The sequence below is a fragment of the Callorhinchus milii genome, unplaced genomic scaffold (genome assembly GCF_018977255.1).
Source record: "Callorhinchus milii isolate IMCB2004 unplaced genomic scaffold, IMCB_Cmil_1.0 Scaffold1, whole genome shotgun sequence".
In the NCBI taxonomy this organism is placed as follows: domain Eukaryota; kingdom Metazoa; phylum Chordata; class Chondrichthyes; order Chimaeriformes; family Callorhinchidae; genus Callorhinchus; species Callorhinchus milii.
Window position 1 is genome coordinate 5,180,456 of NW_024704742.1, and position 5,930 is coordinate 5,186,385.

Consider the following 5,930-nt stretch of genomic DNA (forward strand, 5'->3'; position numbering starts at 1 on the left):
CAATGTGTCGGATGGACACAGATGGGAAAGGAAACAAAAGGCAATAAAAAGTGCAGTTGCTGGAAGTCTGAAATAAAGAGAGAAGTCGTTGGGAGCACTCAGCGGATCAGGCAGCATCTACAGAGAGAGAAAAGATCTCTGAGGAAGCTCTTCGGACACAATCTCACGCATAAGCATTATTATTTGCCTACAAAGTACCCTGTGAAGTGTTTTGAGACATCCTCCCAATATGAAAGGTACAATATCAAATGCAAGGACTCTTCTTCAGGGTGAATAAAAAGTTTGGGTTTGGGATTTTCTACTAATGAGTGATATCCGAGGATTGTTGGATGGGTGGGGGGGGGTGGTGGGGGGGTGGGCAGTGGTAAGTGCTAATTTTTGGGAATCACCGTACCTTATCAATGGGTTGAAATGGCCTAATCTTGTTCCTGTTTATTGTAGTCGGATAAAACTGATGGCCACTGAGCTGGGAGCTGCTGCGCTTGGACTATTATTATACAAATCAAGGGGTTGGGGTAGGTTGACCTTGTTGTTCAAGGTAATAATAAATAATAATCATAATCCTTGCATTTGATACAGTGCTTTTCACATCTTCTAGACCTCTCAAAGCGCTTCACAGATTATACTGTGAAGGTAGTTGGAGTTTCACCCTTCAGTGGGCTCCTGCAGTTACTATACCAACCATCTGGTTGTTACACCAACAACAAGATTACATTTGTAGAGCGCCTTTCACGTCGGGAGGACATCCCAAGGCTCTGTTACGGACTAGAATAAAAATACTACTTTGTTTTCCTGCGGTGCTGACTATAGTGCTGTGTAAGACGGAGGGTTTATTCCACTGCTGATATTCTCCCTTTAGTTTACAAGTATAACTTTACTGATGTGAGCCCCATGTTGATTGCCCGTAAAAAAGAGGAGCAAAAATAATCCCATGTGCCTTCTACGCCAGTGTAACCAGAGCTATAGATCTGTTCGGCTCTAGCAAGAGTCATTTTATAGGCTAGGGATTATGTGTCGTCTACATACTGTACATATACCATAAAGATTTATGGATTATAGGATTACACAAGGTCTATACCGGTGTAAAATATATTGGACATCACAGAGAAAACGCTGACAGCACTTTTGGTTGAAAGTTTTATCTGTCCACCTTAAACAAAGGATGAATAGATGTAAATAATCCTCGCCATGGACCTGATTAACATTTCATCAGTGCAAACGCAACAGAGCTATTAAACTGTCCAATGGCAGATTGTGACTGTGATGTACAATTAGTGTTTGCAAGTAAACTTTTTGGTGTTAATAATTTTTACTGCTTCGTTCTTGTTGATTTATTTCTCTTCTGCGCCTCTCTCAATCTTACACAGAGCTCCCGGAATCACACAATGGCTACCGGAAAAATAGTAATAAAGGCTGTGGGCTGAGCCACACGAAACAGAAGATTTTGCTCCTGACCTGACCTGGCAGTAGGTACGTAGGTAGCGATCAGTCGAGGACACCAACGTGAAACTTTCCATAAACGTGCGATACAAACAATACAGCACTGCTGGTCGCCAGTACCACTGACAGTTCCTAGTGAAGGAGGAGGAGGAGGAGGTGTCCAGGGACTGCATTCACTTAACTTGCATCTAAAAACAAGTCGGGCTCCAGGGTTTTACTGATGGTTGACCTGCAATGGCAGGAGTGCAATTACTGGCAGACCCACAATGTAAACCCAGCATAATACAGTCTAGATTGACACTCCAGTGAAAAGGACTGGTTGTAAATGACATAATGAATGGCATCTGCACTTCCGTCCCGACACACACATTTGCCCAAGCGCTATGGCATGCTGCCCCGCGTGAGGGGCACTGTGTAAATGCAAGTTGTTGTTGCTGTTTGCACCTGGCACCTAACACAATGCATTGATTCACACAAGGTGCAGAATAGATCCCCGTGTCCCAATTGTATTGCAATAACAAAACAATTCCTGAAATGACTATGATCTTGGTCTGTTTTTGTTTTAGTCTGGACATCTGAACGCACGAGGTACAACCTTGAAACCCAGGCAGTCCCAGAGCATGGAATTCACCGGTTGTGTTGGTAGATTACAAGGCACACTTTATCCCAGTTCTATATAATTTAAATTTGAAACAAATGCACACCCTTTGATAAATTAGGTTAATAAGTTGCTTTATAGCTTCGAAATAGACAGTGCTTGGGTCTAATTTGCAGTATTTAATTAAATGGTATTCCTTAAGCAGGAATCAGTATTGCGAGCATTCTATGCTTCCCTGATTCTTAAAAGCGATTTTTTTCCCTGCAACAGGAAAATTGCTGTAATAGAATTATGCCAAATCACCTCAAATTGGATCCCAGTGCATCCAGAATCAGCGTGTAAGCTTGCTAAGAAAATGGGTAGAAACAGCCCACCCAGAACAAACGGATGACTGTATTGCGCTTTAAACAGGTTCTTACATATGTAAAGTGACAACAAATAAACAAGTCCCATAAAACAGCCATGAGGTGAATGATTAAATAATCTGGAGGATTGTCGACCAGCACGTTGATAGAAACTCTCTTTGATTTCTAAAAAGGTGTCCAGGGATTCCAAAAATTAATTTCGGGGCAGGTCAGTTTAATGTCTCATCTGAAAGACGGCACCTCCAGCAATAGGCCACTCACCCACAAAGTATAATTAGTTAATCATTTTCATTGGTTATTGATGCCACAATTACAGAGGCTTGCGGTGCCTGTGTACACATGGTGGCTGATACACACACTTAGATATGGTGGTTTAAAGGTGCGGCATATCAAAGTAGTTGAAATATACAATTCGAAACCGCAGTGTTTAAAATTATGCAATTTTTTAAATAACAACGAATTGCTTTGAAAACCTCCTGGAGCTCTCGCCTCGCAAGCGAGAGACCTGGATTCGATTCCCGGGCAGGGCGAAACACTGGGCAAGTTTCCTTCCTCCACACACCTCTGTTTACCGAGCAGTAAGGAGGAACCTGGCTAGTCGTCGATTGGTTGAGCACTTTTCCTGGGGTAATAATCTCCTTAAAAAAAAATCCTTGCATTTGATATAGGGCCTTTTCACGCCTTCTAGACGCCTCTGAGCGCTTCACAGAATATACTGCAAAGTGATTTGACTGTATATTTTGCGGGGGGGTGAAACGTGGCAGCCAATTGCACACAACGATTTGGAGCACGTGTTCCTTTTTGGCTCTGACCTGGGGTGCAATGCCTTTGCTTTGCTTCCTCGAGAGAGAGAGAGAGAGAGAGAGAGGAGGAGACGGGTTAGTTAACATTTAAAAATCTGTTCGGAGGGAATGACCTCCATTCATAGTGTGCCCACCTGCTGTGATTCTGCTGCCAATTCACAATGAATGAAAAAGCGAGAGTGTTCCAGAGCTGCTAATGCTGTACTAAACTTGGAGCTCAGCCTTCCCGAATGAAAGAGACATGATCTCTGTCAAGTGAGGCAGAACGATGAGACTGAAGCATAAGAGGTTTTCTTGCTTGGTTCATGAATTTTGCCAATGAGCTAATTGCTCATGTTTTTGAAAGGAACAAATCAAAACTCCTAAGAGTCGCAGGCTCATATGTCCCACCGCGATCCTTTGGGGATTTGCGGATCTCTCTGAGGGAGAGGGAGAGAGAGAGAGAGAGAGAGGCAGAGTTTATCGGTCCCAGAACAGTGCAAACAATCCCAAGTATTTGTACTGCGCAAAAATAGAAACCTAGAGGTGAAATAAAAGATACATCTGGAACTATGTGTGGGGAACCTGTAACTGCGGAGGTTGTCTGATTCGGAAAACGGAAACACAAAAAGGGTGTAAGCGGTCAGGATGAGGTGCCCTTCCAATTCACCTCGTTTATTATGGCAAGCACATGAATTGTGAATTAATAAGGTAATAAAAACAACTTGCATTGGTAGAGAGCCCTTCACCTAGGATGAGTTCTTGCAGCGCTTAGCAATGAAGGGTCAGACACCAAGCGAGTGAGGTAGCTTTGTGGGTTCGCTCTTTTTTTTTAAGTCTTGAAATCGAGCCAGTGAAGCCAGACTGGATGTGACCTTGCCCATACTGAAGGATCAATGATTGTAATTACAGCTCATTCGAAGAAGTGATGTACGGTGGGTTACTGGGAAATAATATGGTCAGTGTTCGTCTGAACAAGTTAATGCACGGACCAAAAAATCTTTGCTCACCCACGCTGCTTTATTTGTCACCCTGGCCTCAGTGTCCTTGGGCTGCATCAAGAAAGATTTGCTAGTTAGCTTGCATCTGATCGCTGCTTAGCGACCAATATAGTGCTCTGGACTGGCCAAATCTAGAGTACTGCACGTAGTTCTCGTCACCAGAACTGCCCAGATCCCAGATGTAGTCCAGAAGAGAGCAACAAGTCAGAGGAATGAGCTATGAGCAATGCTAATAATAATAATAGTAATCCTTGCATTTGATGTAGCGCCTTATCATATCTTCTAGACGTCTCAAAGCGCTTCGCAGAATATACCGTAAAGAGAATTGATTATTCAAGTGACGGCCTTCCAGTCGTAGTAGGAGAAGTTTCAGTGGGGACCTTATTCAGGTATATAACATTTTAAATGGGATTGCAAAAGTAAACCCAGAATAATACTTTGGAGCAGCAGTGGCCAATCTTTTTGGTTGCCTTACAAAATAAATGTTTTTTTGATGCAATATATCTTGATTTACGGCATAAATCTATGCTATTTGGCTATTTCTATGATTATTTTGCCGTTTTTGGTGAATATTGTAAAGCAGCGCTGGCCAGAAAGAGAATCTTGTGTAGATTTCCACCGAGGACAGTCACCAGGGAGCATTTCCTTATCCAGAGGTTAATTAACAACTGGTACAGGTTGCCTGGAAGGATGATTGAGAGAAGGACACTGGACTCATTTTAAAAAAAAATAGACTTGATGCTGTGATGGGAAGACGGTTGGGTGGGTTTTCCGAAAGGATTAAATCAAATGGTCTGACTTCTTCTGAACTAATCCCGTGGCCTTGTGAGTCCTGATAGAGATTGCGAATGTGAGTGTTGGATGAAGATAAACTTGAGGTTCCCATTAGTCAAAGCCCAGCTAGTACACATGGCTCATGTTCAGGATAGAGAGCCGAACTGCTTCTCAATATGCCTCAACCCGGCAGCCTGTCATTTGGTCTTTGACCCCGGGCATTGCACTCACAGCCACGCTGCTCACGTGCATCGGTCTGTGACTGTACAGTCACAATCTAATTACAGGACTCACAGTGAGGGACGCTTACAGTGGCCAGAGACAGAACCCAGACTCGACACGGACTCCCCCTGCTCCCACACACACACTCAGCCCCCCCCCCCCCTCATTCGACCCTCATACAACTCAGCTTCCACTCCCCCAGACTCATCCCCTCTCTCTCCCCCTCCAGCTCTCATACAGACTCAGCCACACCCGCAACTACCCCCCTACCCCGCCACCCCAGTTCTCAGATATTTAGCCTCCCATCCGGGCTCTCACACGCACATTCAGTCCCCCTCCCCCTCAGACTCTCCCACAGACTTGTTTACTGTCTAAGCTGTTGTTATTTTCAATACCTCAATCAAATCACTTCTTTAACCTTCTGTTCTGAGGACTATAAACCCAGTCTGCCCGGCCTCTCATCATAGCTCAGCCCTTTGCCCAGGTGTTGATCTAATAAATCATTGCCGGAGTCCTTTGAAGGCTAGTACTGTATATCCTTTCTAAGATTGAGTGCCCAAAACTGAACACAGTACTCCGATGAGATCTGGCCAACGTCCATATATCAGAGTCCCGTTGCACAGTGGTTAGCGTGCTCGTCTCACAAGCAAGAGAGCCCGGGTTCGATTCCCGGGCGAGGCAAAACCTAAGGCACGTTTCCTTACTCCAGATGCCTGTCTACCACCAGTAAGTAGGGACCCGGTTGTTA

At 44.2% G+C, this 5,930-nt stretch overlaps 1 long non-coding RNA gene across 1 annotated transcript; it reads left to right on the top strand.

Moving 5' to 3' along the window:
- Positions 1–342: 342 nt before the first annotated feature.
- On the top strand, positions 343–2,159 carry LOC103182134. The gene is made up of 3 exons (XR_488285.1): positions 343–515; positions 1,368–1,470; positions 2,007–2,159. It is a non-coding gene; the product is annotated as an uncharacterized LOC103182134 (long non-coding RNA).
- Positions 2,160–5,930: the final 3,771 nt, after the last annotated feature.